The sequence below is a fragment of the Notamacropus eugenii genome, chromosome 4 (assembly GCF_028372415.1).
Source record: "Notamacropus eugenii isolate mMacEug1 chromosome 4, mMacEug1.pri_v2, whole genome shotgun sequence".
NCBI lineage: Eukaryota > Metazoa > Chordata > Mammalia > Diprotodontia > Macropodidae > Notamacropus > Notamacropus eugenii.
In genome coordinates this window covers 202409724-202428682 of record NC_092875.1, presented here as the reverse complement: position 1 = coordinate 202428682, position 18959 = coordinate 202409724, and the positions used below count along the sequence as shown (strand labels likewise).

At 36.4% G+C, this 18959-nt stretch overlaps 1 protein-coding gene across 4 annotated transcripts in view; it reads left to right on the top strand.

Annotated features, from left to right (window-relative positions):
* The window catches only part of ATP9B (ATPase phospholipid transporting 9B (putative)), a 481309-nt gene that overhangs the window by 12119 nt on the left and 450231 nt on the right, over positions 1–18959 (top strand). The window lies entirely within an intron of this gene.

Sequence of the window (18959 nt, the reverse complement as noted above, 5' to 3'; positions counted from 1 at the left end):
GATTACACTTAATTGCCTGAAACCTTGATTTCCCCATGAGTGACAAACCAATTAAATGTGTGACACCAAGCAACAAAGAAACTAAGATTTTAAACTCATTCTAGCTATTAAAAAATCCATTATTCATTATCTTATTGTTTTTAAATACTGAGGTAAAATTTTATAGCACAATGGGAAAATTGCTTTTGAAATAGAATAAATTGCTTGCCAGTTCAAAGGCTACATTTCTGAAGTCAGAGTTACTAAACAAGATCCTTATAGTCATTATCTTTACTCAATGCACTTCATTTTTAACAGTGAACTTGTTAAAATAGCGACTCTCGATAGCACACAATCTATGCAAAAACTATGAAAAAGTTCACTTTGTGTATTTCATATTGTAATTTTACTACTATGTTACTGTTACATATAATTATACTACTACAAATACTACTATAATTAAACATGCTACATTGGTGAGTGGAGTTATAGTTTTAATTTTGAAATTTTGTGTATTTTCAAATTCAGACTTGATTAAGTCAAATTCAAATTCAGATTCAAATTGCTTGAGCTTAGATTTAAATGTCGCCTGATAATTGTTATCCTTTGGTCTTTCTTTATAAGCCACAAAGAATAAGCTCAAACCTGCTTCCAAAGAACATTTCACAGAGATTAAAAGCCAGCTGTCCTTTGCTCTCAATTGTTTTTCCTTTCTCTTCAGAACAAACATTAGTTCCTTCAGCAGTTCCTTCTTTCATAAATAATATACATGTATTTTTTTTTCTAATCAGTAAAAATCCATCTCCCTCCCTTGGTCAATAAATATGTATTAAGTGCTTATTGTGAGCCAGACATTGTGCTAAGCACTGAGGATACAAATATAAAAAAGGAAAAATAGTCCCTGCCCTCAAGGAGCTTACAGTCCAGTGGAGGGAAGGCAGGGGCATCATGAAGTCCAGAGGAGTGAAGCTGGGTGGGAAAGAGGTTACTGGCCTGAGTGACCTTAAATGAGGGTTTTGGGAGGAACTCTTCACTCAGTCCTCCAGTCTGAAAGCTTCTAGAGCAGAGGGAGATTGAGCACTAAGACTTACGAAGTCTTGTAGGATGATGAGGTTCCTGCTAATGAAGTTCTTGGGGACAGGATGGAGAAGTCTAAAGGAGTACATCTGAGTGGGAAACCAAGAGATTGTTGGCTTGAATGTCCTCTCTCCTCATCCCCAAAGAAAGAATAAAAGAAAAATGAACCCTTCATTATAAATATGTATAGTGAAGCAAAATTAATGTATTACTTATGTCCTTTAAAAAAGTATATCTCATTATGCCTTCTTCACCTCTCATCAAGAGGTGGGTAGCGTATTTCATCATTAGTCCTCTGGAATCATGTTGGTATTTTTCTAATCAGAGTCACTAATTCTTTCAAAGTTGTTTGTCTTTACCATATGGTTTTAGCATTGTATAACTTGTTCTTATTTTGCTCACTTCACTCAGCATAAATTCATACAAGTCTCTCTGAAGCATCTCCTTCATTATTTCTTTGAGCACAACATATCCCATCACATTTATATACCATAACTTGTTTAGCTGTTCCAAAATAGATGAGTAATTCCTCAGCTTCCTATTCTTTGCCACCTCAAGAAGAACCATGTATATTTTTATACATTCTTAGAAGTTGTTTTGCTATTCTTTGTCACCTCAAAAAGAGCCATAAATAATTTTATATGTTCTTAGAATTTGTTTTGCTTAGAACTAATTCCTCCCTTAATCTACTTTCCCTCTAATTTCCCCTGCTTTTTTGCCCCTCTTCTATTTCCCTGTTGAGTCAAATATATTTCTGTACCCAAATCCATACCCTCAAATTGTGTGTGTGTGTGTTTGCCTGCTTTGATAGTTCATGTGAGAGTAAGCTTTTAAGTATCAGCTATTCATACTCACCTCCTTTTCCTTGCTTATGTTGTGGTGTACTTGAGCACCTGGATTCTGTGAGTTAATTTCTCCCAACTTTCCTTTCCCTTCCTCTCCCCCATGTTAAGCTTCATGGTTGCACTGAGTTTCCCCATCTGAGAGTACCCTGTATCAGTGAAATGACAAGCTCTTTTCTGTCACTATCCCTATCATCATCATCTTTTCATAAAAATAGTCATTTATTAACTATCAAAATAAAATCAAATTTATTGGATCCTTGTTTGTATTAGATATGTACTAGGGCACTTGGATTATACAAGATCATTTTCCCTAACTTTCCTGTTCATTTACCTCTCCCTCCTTTTCACCTCTCTTTCCATTCTTAAGATCAAGATATGACAGAACCATCCTATAGACTTTCTGTTTAGACTCCCTCTATGGTCCTTAATGATAATCGGTTCAGAGGAGACACATGTATCGTTTTCCCATATTAGAATTAAGTAGTTAATCTTGTTTAGTTTTTTTAATTAATTTGTTTTCAGTTTTCAACAATCACTTCCATAAGTTTTAAATTTTCTCATCCTCCCTCCCCCCTTCCTCCCCTAGAAAGCATGCAGTCTTATATGGGTTCTACATATACCTTCTTATTAAACACATTTTCACATGTTGCAGAGAAGAATTAAAATGAATGGAAGAAACCACGAGAAAACCCAAACCAACACAAAACATAACACAGGAGAATATGGTCTGCATCATTCTGTGTTTCATTCCCATAGTTCTTCCTCTGAGTGTGGATGGCATTTTGCATAAAGAGTCCTTTGGGAAAGTTTTAGGTCCTTGCATTCCTGTGAAGGGCTAAGTCTATCAGAAACAGTCCTGGAACACTGTGGCTGTTAGTGTGTATAATGTTCTCCTGGTTCTGCTCATTTCACTCAGCATTAGTTCATGTACTTGTTTAGTTTTTTTAAATCTTTGTTTATTGGTTTTTTTTTTTTTATTTCTCTCAACGCATGTGTTTGCAATCCAGAGTTTTTATTCAGTTCTGGTCATTTCATCAGGAATGGTTGAAAGTCCTCTATTCCATTAAAGATCTATTTTTTTTCCTCCTACAGGATTATACTCAGTTTTGCTGGGTAAATTATTCTAAGCCTATATATTTTTTGCCTTCTGGGAATATTTTATTCCCAACTCTTCTGTCTGTTATAATGACTGCTGAATCTGGTGTGATTCTTTGGTACTTGAATTCTTTCTTCCTGGTTTCTTAAAGTATTTTTTCTTCTACCTGGAATTTCTGACTTTTGGCTGTCATGTTTCTTGGAGTTTTCATTTTGGGGTTTCTTTTAGCAGGTAACTAATGGATTCTATTTCTACTTTGCCATCTAGTTCTAAGATACCTAGGTAGTTTTAATATTTTTTAACATCTTTGCTCATTTTTTGATCATGATGTTAAGGTAGTCCAGTGATTGTTCAATTTTTTTTTTCTCTTTGATCTGTTTTCCAGGTCAGTTGTTTTTTCCATGAGATACTGCATTTTTTTTTCAATTAGTTTTTCAGTCTTTTCACTTTGTTTTGATATTGTTGTCTCATGGAGTCATTGGCCTCTGTTTGGTAGTTTGAGTTTGACAGAGTTTGTTGGTTGCACAAGATTTTGTACTTATGTCAAGCTGTTAATTTCTTTTTCATCCTTTCTTCCATAGCTCTCATTTCTTTTCCAGTTTTTCCCCTTCTCACATTCTGATTTCATTCAGTGCCTAAAGCCTGTGACTGCTCCTTACCCTAAATGCCATCTGTAGGCACAGGTGTCCTTATTCTACCCTGGAACTCTGCCTGGGGACTAGTAGTGGGCAACAGTTATTACTTGACACCTGTTCTGATCTTAGTGTCCTTGTATAGATCTGGGACCTCTTCTTGCCTAGATGCGTATCTTTCCCTTTTTGAGTGCTCTTTGTGGCACATTCAAATTCAGACCCTGACCTGCTATCCATAGACTTTTCTCTCTATCTCTTATTAACTAAACAGTCACAATTCCAGAAGACTTGAGTAGTAACTTATTTTATTTCATGAGAAGGCAGAAGCATGCATACTGGGTCTCCTGTTGTACAGAGTTCAAAGGAGGCCAACAATCCAGGCAAAGCTTTAAATATTTAAGGATTGCAGCAAAAAAGAGATCTCATGGGAGGAATAGAAGGTAGTTTCCTCTCAGTTGGGAATGGTGTGGGAGGATGAGTGAGAAGAAGCAGGAGGGCTTGAGAACTGCTGAACAGTGCAGAGGGGCTGTTTTACTTATCTGAAATCATCCCAGTTTATCATTCTGGGTTAGATTGGCTGGAGCCAGGTTTGTAGCTAACTTGGGTGCAAGAGCATACTGAGAGTTTAATAGAGTTTAATGGTCTCCTTCCCCCCCAGAAAATCACTGTTGTTAGTTTGGAGGAGGGAGGGGTTCATCTCTAGAAAATAGGGAAACTCAAGAAAACAAGTTCACACTCCCCTGCTGAACTGAAGGGAAGACTGATTCACTATGACTTTTTCTTGAATTTCCCCATCAGGATTCAGTCTCATATGTTTTCTAAATCTGCTTGGAGGAGTTTTTCAGGGGAACTTGCTGAACTTCTTTCTGTTGCTCCATCATCTTGGTTTTTCTACCGTACTTCTCTAATGTGATTTGAATTCCTTTCTTCATTCTGGTAACCTCACTTTGGATGATTTCTAGTTTGTAATGTCTTTACTGTTAGAAGTGAGCCCATTTAACAAGCCCCCAACAGCAAGAAACATGCTCACCTTAAATAAAGAATAATACCTGTTGTGAAATCAGGAAGGCCTTTATTAATCTTTACATCCAGTCATAAATGGGTAGCCTCCTCCCGTTACAGGAAGATTACAACATGTGCAGGAAGATGGGGCCTTCTTATACTGTTTTCTGAAGTTTGGATCTCCCTCGACGTCCCCAGCCATGTGACTCTATGTTCTCCTCTCACTGGCCTTTCCTCACACAGTTCCTTGGGCCTGCGCATTAGTCTCAGACTTCTAACCCGTCCATGCTAGGTATCCCCTATCACCTAGGAATGTGGACAACAGAACTTTACTTCCTACATTTACAATATGGCATCTGAAACTGAAATTGTATTACAAATGTGTTGTGGTTGTTGAATGACATATTGGGTACTTCATCTTCTTTGTTCTGGACATCATCCTGGATGTTCACTATAATTTCATATTTTTGGTAGTTATATCACACCTTTGGCTCAATTATCTAAAACTCTAAATCTTTTCACAAGAATTAATTTCTAACCATTCTCCTCCATAGTGTAACTACAATTTTAAAAAAGATCCTTAGTGTAAAACTTCGAACAAATATTTCTCTGTTAAATCTCATCTTGCTATATTTGTCCACTGTTCTAGGTAGTTAATATCCTCTTGGATCTTAGTATGTTATCCAACAAATTTTCCTTAACAGCATTATGTCATCTGTGGATTTTATAAGCATGACATTACTGCCTTTCAAATCATTGAATAAGACAGGAAAACAACACTGTCTTGCCAGCGTAAGGGTTAGGGTTAATTGGGTCAGTCCGATTACTTGACTCACTTAAAGTAAAGGATAAAATGCTGATGCCTTTGTCAAGTGAGAACAATCAGTCAAAGATATAAGAACTATCAGTAAATAGGGCTTCAATATCAATCTCTCAGTCATAGGATTTAGTATAAGTGTGAGTAGTCCTTGAAAGGCATTAAATGAAATGAAACTACATAGGAAGTGTGTTCAGATTGGTTGAGGAAACTTGGTCAGGACTTGTGGGTCATCTGTACATAGTTGGGTTGAGAACCTAAGGATTTAATCCTCTAGTAATTTAGAGTAGACCCATTCCAGAAGAGCTCTTAAAAAGGGATTGCTTGTGGGGGGGGAAGAGAAGTCCCCAGCCTTGGTCTTGGCCTCCTTTCCCCTCTCCTCATTCCCAGGAACTAGTAAAAAGTAGGAGGATTTGAACGTCTCTTAGACAATAATGACTGATGACAGAATCTGTTTTGGGAGCTGAGGACAGTCACATCAGTAAACACTAAGTGCTTACTATGCCAGGCACTGTGCTAAGTGCTGGGGATACAAAAAGAGGCAAAATACAGGAAGAGAAAATGCCTAGAGTGGAGAGATGAAGTGTTTTGTTCATGGTATAGCTAGGAAGCCAGGATCACTGGACCAAAGAGGTCATGTTGGTGAGTAAGTTGTAAGAAGACAGAAAAGGTAAGAGGGAACTAGATTATGAATGACTTTGAATGTCAAATAGGATTTTGTATTTGATCCTGGAGGTAATAGGGAGCAACTTGAGTTTATTGGGAGGAGAGGGGTAAGGGAGGTGTGACTTGCTTGAACCTTCACTTTAGGAAAATCACTTCAGAGGCTGAAAAGAAGATGGATTGGAGTGGGGAGAGACTTGAGGCAGGCAGACTCACCAGCAGGCAGGCTATTACAGTAGTCTAGGCATGAGGTGTTGTGGACCTGCCTTTTATTGCTAACATTTAATATTGCAATGGAAATTATTGTTTCTAAACCTATTGCTGAGCAAAATGGTTGGCACATAGTAAGTTTTATGATTGAATAGTATTGAAAAAAAGATAACGTATATAAATTGCTTTAAAAAAGATTAAAGGGCTAAATAAATACTAGATATGATGATGATATCCTTAATAAATAATTGTTGATTGAAGGACATTACATTTTAATGAACTGTGTGTCAACTGATATTTGTTAAGCATGCCCTATAGGCCTGTATCTAAGTCATTGATAAAAATGTGAAACAGTACAGGTCAGGGATAGATTCCTGGGGCTCTACTAATCACTCACCATCCCCCTCCCCCAAATTGACATGTATGAATTAATGACTGCATTTTAGGTACAGTCATCCAATTCCCAGCCCTATCTGAGGCTCTGTATTACCTACCAAATAAGGTCAGTCCTCTTAGCATGGCATTTCAAACTCTCTGAAAAAGGATGGGTAGCATATCAGGAAGAGATCAAGGTGTGGAATGAGGAGGGACTAGGATTTGGCTCTTGTCACTGGCACCAAGTAGCTATGTGAACTTGGGCACCTCACTTCACTTGCCTGAGACTCCTCATCTGCAAAAATATATGCAGTACTGACCCTAATCAACCAACAAACATTTATTAAGTGCCTGTTATATATTATTAGGTATAGTCCTGGGGATACAAATACAAAAGTAAAAGAAGATAAAATAAGATACTGTAGTAAAGCCTTGCAAACCTTAAAGTTCTTTCTTTACTAGATTTTATTATTCTCTGCAGTAAGGTATCAGTATAAATAACCAGCTTTTTCTGTATACTCACCTATAAAACATTCTACAGTCTTAACTAAACTACTCAGATTTCCTGCCAAAATGGTTGTCTGAATAGAAACAGATCACCTAGTTCCCATTTACTTAATCAAGCAAAAACCAGAAGTTAGTACCAGACCTAATAATGTTCTAAAAATGAGAAATTATAGCAAGTGACTTCTACTACCCCAGAATTACACAAAAAGAGACATAGGCAGTACCAGTACATTGAAACAAGTGTACAACTACTGAGCATAACCAGAGGCATGTATTCTACCAGACTCTCTGTCCCATAATAGCAAGAGCAGAAGGCTCCCTTGCAAAAAAGCCCCAGAGCTGGCAGAAACCTATTGGAAGCCACCAGGAGAGGAAGTGACCTGTGCCATGTGGCAAAGAGCTTATGTGCTCAGGAGCTCTGAGGTCCCTAGTACTCTTTCCTGAGGTGCTATGGAGGGCCCTAAAAATGTAGCACTTTGAACTTCAGAGTTCTAATAGGGGCTGAACCCTGGGAGTTTAAGGTTGGCATAGAAAACCAGGGAATTGGACCTGAGACCAAGCAGGACTGACTACCCTACTCAGAAGTTTAGGAGGAGGCAGATCCTGGCTCTGGCACAAAGCACCAGTTAAGGTACCAAAGCTGGACAGATGAGCAAACCAAAGAAGAAACCAAGCAGACTAACAATTATTGTCAACCTAGAAATACCCGCAAATTAAGATTAGAAGGATGAAATAGCAAGACTCAATAAAAAAAAAAAGAATTTTATAATTGTGAGAATACCTGGAACAAATGTTTATTTTTTTATTTTTTTTTATTTTTTAATGTTTAACAATCACTGCCATACAATTGAGATTTTATCCCCCCCACACCTACCCCCACTACCCCGCTCCCTCCCCACGACTGCATACAATTCTGTATAGGTTCTACATATACTTTCCTATTGAGTATATTTTCACTATAGTCATGCTATGTAGTCAGACTAAAATAAATGAAAGGAATCATATAACAAATCAAAACATGATACACAAACACATACACATATACAAACATGATCTGCTACATTTTGCAAATGACTTCCATATTTCTTTCTCTGAGTGTGGAAGGCATTTTGCCTTGAGAACCACCTTTGGGATTTTTTTTTTTTTTATAAGAAGTTCTTGCGTTATTACAAAATTCCAAGTCTACCAGAAAAAACTCTCACACACTGTGGTCGTTGCTGTGCACAAAGTTCTCCTGGTTCTGCTCCTTTCACTCAGCATCAGGTCATATAAGTCCTTCTAGGCCTCTCTGAAGTCTTCTTGTTCATCATTTCTTATGGCACAATAGTACTCCATTACATTCATATACCATAATTTATTCAGCCATTCCCCAATTGATGGACATCCCCTTGACTTCCAGTTTTTGGCAACTACATAGAGTGCTGCTATAAATATTTTTGTACATGTGGGACCCTTTCCCATTTTTATGATCTCTTGGGGATATAGTCCTAGTAGCAGTATTGCTGGGTCAAAGGTGGAACAAATGTTTTTAACTGAGGTCCATGGATTTACTTTTTTGATGTTGCAATATTTTTGCAATATTACTGTTTCAGTGTTACTGCTTTTCTGTGTATTTGTAATCAGCAGCATGCATTTACAAACATTCTGAGAAGTCCATAGGCTTCATTAGACTGCCAGCATGATTCATGACATAAAAAAGATTAAGAACCCTTGAGAGAAGAAATGAAGCAGGAGATAAAAAGTGAGATAAAATCTCTCAAGGAACAAATTGCAAAGAGAATAAGTAGCTTAAACAAGAAAGTGGTAACTTTCCTCAAGTAATGGATTCCCTCAAAACTAGAATAAAACAAATAAAATCATTCACTTCATGAATCAGCAAGAAATTAATAATAACAATCAAGAGATGGAAAAAATAGAACATAAGATACCTGATATTTTAAAAAGTGACCTGAAAAACAAGATAAGGAGACTTTCAAACTTTTTTAATGAAAAGATCTGAGCTTTTGTATTTGTATTTCAAAGTTTGAGCTTTGAAATGCAAATTCAGAATTAAAAGAAACTTAGAAAGTTAAATTTCTCTGAGAAATTGGAAGAGCATTTATAAAGATATAATATATAAAGATATAAAACATTTTAATAGAGGAAGAAGGAATAAATGCTACTTTTAGAGCTTTAATGTCCTCCAAGGCTATTGAGGGAAATACAAGAAAGGATACCTGAGGTGGATTGATTCTGTTACCAGAATTTTAAGAGGTGAAAGAAAAGGATGAGTAAAAGGAATCCTCAAGTATAGAAACAAATAAGAAGGGTGAAATTGGCTATTTTTCATAATTGGAGTGCCTGAGAAGAAGACCAAACCTCAGGGTAGGTCTTACTGGTGTTCAGTAAATACTGAGGAAGGAGTGGTGTGGGAATAAGTATCAGATGAACATCACTCTTATTTAAAACAGAGAAAAGAAGGTTGAACACACAAATATTTTGGTATAGAAATATATCAGACTCAACAGGAAGCCAATTAGAGGTTAGGGAAGGGGGATTAAAAAGAAGGGAATAGCTTTTAATACCATATTAAAAAAATTCTTCATATCACTCAAGATTTTCCTCAGAGCTGCTGCCTGCATCTTTTATCTTTTCCTATTCTGTATGTGGGAGACCACTATCCCCCACGGGCAGTTCCCTTTCACCTTTGAAACTCTTGTCATAGTTTTAATGTGTTCTTATACTTATTTTATTCCCATGATAAATTCAGAATTCCTTGAGAAGTCTATTTTTTTTATTTCCCAAATTTGTTATTTGTTGATAGTAGGCTTTCAATAAATTGAGTATCAATGAAGTGTTAAATGTTGGGGATGCAGAATGAGATGATCTTGCCCTCAAGAAGCTTACGTTCTTATAAATGTTAGATAGAGGTATTAAAGCACAGTTAGAGGAGTGGGGCTATAAAGGAGGCTTTTTTTTTTTTTAACATTCACTTTTATAAGATTTCAAGTTCCAAGTTTTTCTTTCTCCTCTCCTCCCTCCCCAAGACAATAAGCAATCTAACATAGGTTATACATGTACAATCGTAACAGCCGTATTTCCACACTAGTCATGTTGTAAAAGAAGAATCAGAACAAAAGGGGAAAATCATGAAAAAGAAAAAAAAAAGACAAAAAATAAGGGAACATAGTATGCTTTTATCTGCATTCAAACTCCATAGTTATTTCTGTGGATGTGGATAGCGTTTTCCATCATGAGTCTTTTGAAATTGTCTTAGATCATTGTATTGCTGAGAAAAGCTAAGTTTTTCATAGTTGATCATTGCACAGTGTTGCTGTAACTGTGTACGATGTTCTCCTTTTTCTGTTCACTTCACTCAGGACCAGTTCATATAAGTCTCCAGGTTTTTCTGAAATCTGCCTGCTCATCATTTCTTGTAGAACAGCGGTAATCCATTACATTCATATACCACAACTTGTTCAGCCATTCCCCAATTGGTGGGCATCCCCTTAACTTCTAATTCTTTGCCACTACAAAAAGAGTTGCTTATAAATATTTTTCACATGGAGCTCCTTTTCCCTTTCTTATGAACTTTTTGGGATACACACCTACTAGCATATTGCTGGATCAAGGGGTATGCACATTTTTGTAACCCTTTGGGCATAGTTCCAAATTGCTCTCCACAACTCCACCTACAATGCATTAGTGTTCCAATTTTCCCACATCTTTTCCAACATTTATAATTTTCCTTTTCCATCATATTAGCCAATCTGACAAGTGTGAGGTGTTACCATAGAGTCCTTTTAATTTGCATTTTTCTAATCAGTAGTGATTTAGAGCATTTTTTCCTATGACTACAGGTAGTTTTAATTTCATTTGAACACTGTCTGTTCATGTCCTTTAACAGTTTATCCTTTGGGGAATGACTTGTATTCTTGATGAATTTGACTCAGTTCTCTATATATTTGAGAAATGAGGCCTTTATTAGAAATAGTGGCTGCAAAAATTTTCTTGGTTTCATTGGCCTTGTGCAAATTTTTTAAATTTAATGTGATCAAAATTATCCATTTTTGCATTTCATATTTTTTTTTTCTGTATCTTGTTTGGTCATAAATTCTTCCCTTCTCCATAGATCTCACAGGTAAACTAACTATTCCTTGTTATCCTAAGTTTTTTATGGTGTCATCCTTTATGTCTAAATTATAGATGTATTTTGACCTTATCTTGGTATAGGCTATGTTTATCTATGCCTAGTTTCTGCCATACTGTTTTCCAGTTTTCCCAGCAGTCATGGATTTATCCAACAGTAGATTACTATAGGCATTTACTACTGTGTCAGAAAGGAAGTTTTGGTCTAGGCTGTCATAGGGATGTGAGTGAAATCATGGGACTGTAGAGTTTCATATACTTTTGCAGTAGTAGCAGCAGAAGTAGTAGTTGTGATTTAATTATTGCTGTCAGTAAGAATAGGAGGTAGAAGATCAAGTGGTAGGACTGTGTAATGTGGGATAGGAAGGGAATAAAATTCTAGTCTAGGTTTGCTTACTGATTTCAGGCAAGTTACTTAATTTTCTGAGGCTCTTCTTTAAAATGAAATAGTTGAACTAAATTTATGGTCTTTCAATTGTAAAATTCTCTGATTCTATAAATTTATGAGATTGGTGAGAAAAAGCAAAAAGACTGATTTGTTATTAGCTCATGGGTGTTTCATGCAACTGTTTTTTTTCTTGAGACCTTATAATAAGATACATCTCCTTTTGATGATGCCTTATAGATTTTGTAGCTATTTGATGTATAGCATTAGTTGAAAATCATGGGTAACAGATCATGTTAGAGTTGCCAAGGATACAGACGGGTGTCAGGATCTTCAGGGGGGAAATAAGCCCTCTGATCTCCCAACCAAGGATAAAGCAAGCTTTTCTGTGAAGATAGGAGAGCACTTCCCCCAAATTTCTACCTGCAATAATCAGTCAATCAACAAGCAGTTATTAAGCTGCTACCATGTGCTGAGTATTGTTCTGGGCACTGGGGATTCAAATTCAGTGAATGAAAGAAGTCCTATTTGTGAGGACCTTGAATTCTAGCAGGGGAAACTACAAGTACATATAATAAAAATAAATAAATCATGAAACCATGCTTATTGGATCCGCTACAGATTTATGTTATATAATCTCAACTGGGCACTCACTAAGACCTTTTATACCAATCTAATTGGTTTAATATTTCGTTTGCTACAGCTGCTTTTCCAAAGTCTTTCATTGCTTCTCAAACCTCCCATGGTGTCCCCCTATCCCTACCTTTAACATCTGAGAACTATCCCTCCTTTTTCACTGAAAAAAAAAAATGAAGTCATTTGCTAAAAGTGCCCTATTCTTCCATTCCTTTCTTATCTAACATCTATCAGATGCCTTCTGCTACTATCTCCATCTCTACCCCTGTACCAGCAAAGATCCTGGCAGACGTAGGAGTGCCTGATCTACAGGTTCTTAGATCTGCTTTTCTAAAAGGAAAGCAACTTTTGAGGGGTCAGCAATTTACTTTAATTAAGCACATATATCATTCACTTAGTTCAGGGGGAAAAATCAGCACCCTGAACTTCAGAGGAAATACAGACAAATTACAATCGGAAATTGCAAATGGAAAATTACAAAGAAAAATTACAAGCAGAAAATACAAACAGAAAGACCAGTAGACAGGGCTTCCAACTGTCTGACCATAGACAATACATACATCATTACCAGAGAGAGAAGCATCAACATCTGGGTTTTCAAAGCTGGGCGGTTCTTTAAAAGGCTTTTAAAGGCTTCCCAGAGTCTCATCTGGGCACAGAGCCTTATTCCAAAAAATAAGCCCCAAAGCAAAACCTCACCTCAGAGTATGTACACTCTTTTCAGGGCTGGAGGGCATGTGACCCTGTGCCTTATTTGAATTGAGCAAAAGGTGTCTGAGGCCTATTAACGGGCGGGAAGATCTTTAACTCTTCCCCCCCACTATTAACCTTACAACTCCTGTCTCACAAGAAGAGGTGGCCCTTCTTGCCAAGTTGAACTCATTTTCAAGCCCAAGTAATGCTATTCTGTCTTCTCCAGAAGGTAGCCCCCTATATTATTCCCACTCTTTGATTTTCTTTGTGTACTCATTGCTTCTCTCTGAACTAAAAACACACCCTTGTCTTCCCTATCCTTAAAAAACCCTTATTTGATCCATTCATTTCTGCTGGCTATTGTCCTGTATTTCCTGCCTTTTGTGACCAAACTCTTTGAGAAGGCCATCTACAATTGATGCAAGTTGCACGTACTTCCTTTCCTCTGTTCTCTTCTTTATGCTTTCAGCCTTCTGATCTTATCATTAAACCAGAATTATCCTCTCCAAAGTTACAATATCTTAATTGCTAAATCTAATGACCTATTCTCAATCCTTATCATTGACTTCTGCTGCAGTTTTTGACACTGTTGAACTACTGCTTCTCCTTGATACTCTCTTCTTTGTTTTCATGGCACTACTCTCTTTTGGTTCTCTTATCTTTTTGACTGTTTCTTCTCATGCTTCTTTGCTGGATCCTGTGTCCAGGTTACATCTGATAATCCTAGGTGTCACCTGGATCCTTTTCTCCCACTTTACTGTTTTACTTGGTATTCTCAGATCTGTTTATCTATCTTTAACCACTCTCCTGACATCCAGTCTTGAATCTTCAGCTACCTATTGCTTATCTCAAAAAGAAAATCCTGTAGATTGTTGACCTGAAAACTTTGTTAAGAAAAAAGGCAGTAGGCCAAATGCATACATTTTATGATTTAATTAATTAATCAATTCCCTATTAAAGACAACGGTAACATAATGCATTATGGAGCCAGAAATGTTCTGGCTACCCAGTGCAGAAATCTTCTGGCTTATATACATTTTGCCGTGAGAAAGGAACTCTCCTAGTTGAACAAATCATAAATTTAGTAAGACAAGACAGTTAACAAAGCAATGTCCGTCAAGTCTTGAGATTCCAAGCTGGGTAAACATATGTCCCAGGTGGTAAGGAAATTCCACCACTAGTAAGTGGCAGGCTTCCTGCCCCAAACAGGTAACTGACACAGGAAAGGGCAAACAATGTTCAATAGAAACCCAGGATGCCTATTTTTTCTTTACCATTAATATCCCATAACATAGTATGTGTCCATTATTTAAGATATGTCATAACATAGTATGTGTCTATAGATAATAAGATATAAAGGGAAGTCCCATTATTCAAGATATGTCATAGGTTAAAGGTCTCCCAAGGAATGCAGAGTCAGCTTTGGCTGGCTTTTGCTGACATAGGAAGAGGCATTCTCTGAGTTTGCTTCAGAGAGAACAAAGAGATTATTCCAAAATTTTATATTAAACATTATCAAGATATATTAAGCTCAACATGTCCAGATGGAATTCATTATCTTTCTGCCCAAACCTTCACCTCTTCCTGACTTCTCTGTTACTGAATAGGGTACTACCATCCTTCAAAAAAGCCAGACCTGTAACCTACATGTCAACCTCTGCTCTTCGCTTTTTCTCATTTCTTGGTCCCCATTGTCCTATCAATTGCCAAGTCTTATTGCTTCTACCTTTGTAACATCTCTCCTGGGACACTGTCCTGATATAGACCCTTATCAACCTTATGCCTGGACTATTGCAGGGAACTGCTGTTTGGTCTTTCTAACTCAAATCTCTTCTTACTCCAGTCCATCCTCACTCAGTTGTCAAATTGATTTGATCATATTACCCTCCACAGTATACTCTAGTGGCTTCCTGTTGCCTCAGGATCAAATACAAAATCGTCTGTTTGGCTTTTAAATGTTTTAATCTAGCATCTTCTTACCATTCTAGTCTCTCTTTATACTTCATTCTCCTTCAGGTACTTTGATCCAGTGACATTGGCCTTCTTGCTGTTCTTCCTTGCACAAGACAAATCGTAGGATTTGTATTTTCCCTGGCTGTTTCCCATGCCTGGAACTTTCTCCTTCCACATCTCTGCCATCTGACTTTTCTGACTTCTTTTAAGCCTCAACTAAAGTCCCGCCTTCTACAAGAGACCTTTCCTAGTCTTCCTTAATCTTAGTGGAAGAGAATGAGCCTTTATGTAGTGCCTTCTATGTGCCAGGTGCTGTATAAGTGCTTTCTACACTCATTTATCTCATTTAATCCTCTTAACAGCTCTGGGAGGTAGATGCAATTATTTTCCCTCTTTTACAGTTGAGGAAACTGAGGCAAACAGCTTAAGTGACTTGCCCAGGATCACACAGGTAGTCATTATCTGAGGCCAGATTTGAACACAGATTTTCTTGACTCCAGGTCCAGCACTATCCATTGTACCACAAGTTGCTTTTTGGTCCCTTCCCTTTGAGATTATTTCTGATTTACTATGTTAATATCTTGTTTGTACGTAGTTACTTGCTTGATATCTCTTCTGTTAGACTGTGATCTTCTTGAGAGCTTGGACCATGTTTTTGTCTTTCTTTGAATCCCCGGTGTTTAGCATAGTGGTAGGTACTTTTTTGTCGTTGAGTTATGTTCTACTCTTCTTGATCCTATTTGGGGTTTTCTTGGCAAAGACATTGCCACTTCTTTCTCCAGCATATTTTACAGATGTGGAAATTGAAGCAAACAGATTTAAGTAACTTGCCCAGGGTCACACAGCTAGTGTCTGAGACCTGATATGAATTCATGAAGATGAGTCTTCCTGGTTCCAAACCCAGTGCCCTATCCACTGCGCCACCTAGTGGTCCTAAAAAGAAATTTTTTTTTTCCAGTTGTGTTTGACTCTTTGGGACCCCATTTGGGGTTTTCTTGGTAGAGATGCTGGAGTGGTTTGCCATTTCCTCCTCCAGCTCATTTTACAGATGAAGAGACTGAGATAAACAGGGTTAAGTGATATGTGGGTCAGCTAGTTAAGTGTCTGAGGTCAGATTTTTGAGGACTCTAGGCCCAGCCCTCTCCACTATGTCTCCTAACTGCCTGCTTTTTACTTAGTAGGTGATTAATAAACTTTTCATGATTTGATAAGCATTGTTGTTCCCATTTCACAGAAGGAGAAACTGAAGTCCCAAAAAGTAAGTGCTATTACTTGCCCATAGTCATACAATTAATGATTGCCAGAAGCAGAATATGTACCTAGGTTTCTTCTGATTCCAAGTCTAATACTCTTTATATTACAGTAGCAATAGCCCAGAGATTTAGAAAATCTGTCAGAAATTTAACATATGTAGCTGTGATTCCCCAGTTCTAATTCTGAAAACTCTGAAACTAAAGAATGATGAGATAGGGGTATAAAGGAGAAAATGTTTAATGGAATAGCTTGTTCAGTCTAAATGTTAAAAGCTCTTTATGTCATGATAATTATAGTTATGTATGAATTTCATTGGTTTAGAAAATTTTTTGTTACTTTTTATTACTTTTTTTCCCACCAGTGTTCATTTACTTAATGTTAGGCACATAATTACTTCTTAATCATCAAATCAAATGACCCTTCAGCCTTATTCATCCTTCCTTCCCAAACTGTGTTCTAGCCAATTTAGCCTTTTTATGTTCCTTATATATGACATCCTTTTCTCATCTCCATACATTTGTGTTGGCTGTCACCAAGACCTGGGATGCACTCTGTCCTCACTGCCACCTCCTAAAATCCCTATTTCTTTCTTACTCATTCTTCCTGGATGTTATTATAATTGCTTCCCATCTGCTAGTGCTTCCTCAACGCCTCTTCCAGTTTGATCATCTCTCCCCCCCCATATATAATATATACTTACTCATGTTGTCTGTGGAAGATGTGTATGACAATAGCAAAACTAGAACCTTTCTGCTGTAATTTCCATATAGTAATACCATGAGTTTTACATATTATGGTAACTAGTCTATATATAAATATTTATATGTACATATATATGTGTATATCTATATATGTGTGTATTTATGTGTTTTCATTCATAAGTCATTCATTTATGTATTCATTGTTTAGTTTCATATAAGTTCATAAATATATATTCATAATTTCTTTTATCCCTTATTTATTTTTTAAATTTGCTTTTCATATTTAGCTATCTAGCTTAGTATGTTACTGACATTTTTTTAGATGTTTCATGTTTAAAGATTACTTTCTAATTATGTAGAACTGCTATTTATAGCATGCTTTAATGTTCATGTTGGTTTGTTATTTGAATTTTCGAGTTAATTACCTTTAGTTATTGTTATTGTTTTTCAATTTTTATGGGCATATGTTTAACTAAAATAATTGTTTTACTTCTACAGTATTACAGAATATTTTTTCAAACATGACTGAATTCCATAGATTTTAGGTTGACTGAAAATTAGATTCTAGTGGGGTCTCTAATAAAAGACCTCATAGTAGCTGGAGGTTGTAATTTTACCTCTCTCCTCCAAGCTTCCTTTTCACCTCTCATCCTCACCCTTGTTTGCATTTCAGTATTGTCTTAAGGAAGAGAATATTAAGGATGAGCCACTAATGAATTATATGAAACTTTTCATTCCTGGTGTATTCTCATAAGATCTAGACTGAGGAGTATGTGCTGATAATTTCTTTAGCTCTTTACAAATGAGGCCAGTGGCAACCACAGAACTGACCAAACCTGTGTGGGACACAGAGAACACCTGAGGATGAGGAAAACTGGTTTTTTGAGGGTTCTGTGGTTACTACCTTTAAGGAAGCAACATGGATCATATAATTTAAAGGGGATCTTATAGGTCATCTGGTCTAATGCCTATATTTTATAGTTGAGAAAACTAAAAGTTTTCTTGTCTAAGATCACTGAGTTTTTTATATTCTTTGAGAAAAAATACATTTTAATGATGCCTTTTGTGTTTATAATACACTTTAAACCTTCCCCCCTCCAGATTGAATTTGTAGTGAAGAACACTTAAGAAAATACTCTCTGGCTTAGTAGCTTCCATTTCTCTAAGCCCAGACTGAATTTGTTTTATCACCACTTCTTTAGAACCATTATAATTGCCCAAGAGTTTAGGTTCCTTTTATTTATCTTTTCATTTATGATATAGTATTTGTATATACCATTTCTTCCTTCTATTTATCTTCATCACTTCACTTCATAGAAATCTTTAATATGTCTCTGAATTTCTTCTATTTATCATTTCCTACAGAACAGAATTATTATTTTTGGCCATAGTTTTTAAAAGCTGTTTTCTAATTGGGTATTCACTTTGTGTTTCCACACTACAAACAGCATTGTTGTAAACATTTTGCTATGCTGGCTCCTTTTTCTTACTTTTTGTTTTTGGTCTCTTTATTTTGATTCTCCATGGTTTAACAATCAAAACCAAGTTTGTATCATAGAAGAAACTAGAGTGGAAAGAGTAGGACCCTTTATTTTCCTTTTTATCCCAAACACCTTATATAACTTTGGAATTAATTGTTCTTTGAATGTTGGATAGAATTCACTTGTAAATACACCTAATGAGTTTTTACCCCGCTCTGGAAGCTTGCTTAGATTCCTCCCTGCCCCCCTCCCCCAGATTGTATTATTTCAGTCCTCTTTGTCTTACTCTGTCAATATGAACATTTTATATTTTTGTAAATATTCATCTTATTACATTTAAGTTGTCAGTTTTATTGGCATATAATTGGGCAAAATAATTCCTAATAATTTCCCTTATTCATTTGTTGTGAATTCTTTTTTTAAAAATTTATATGATTAATTCGGTTAAAAATAAATGATTAGCTAATGATTTTTAAAATCAATTTTATCTGTTTAGTCTCTTAGTTTAATTCTCTTTTTTTTAAA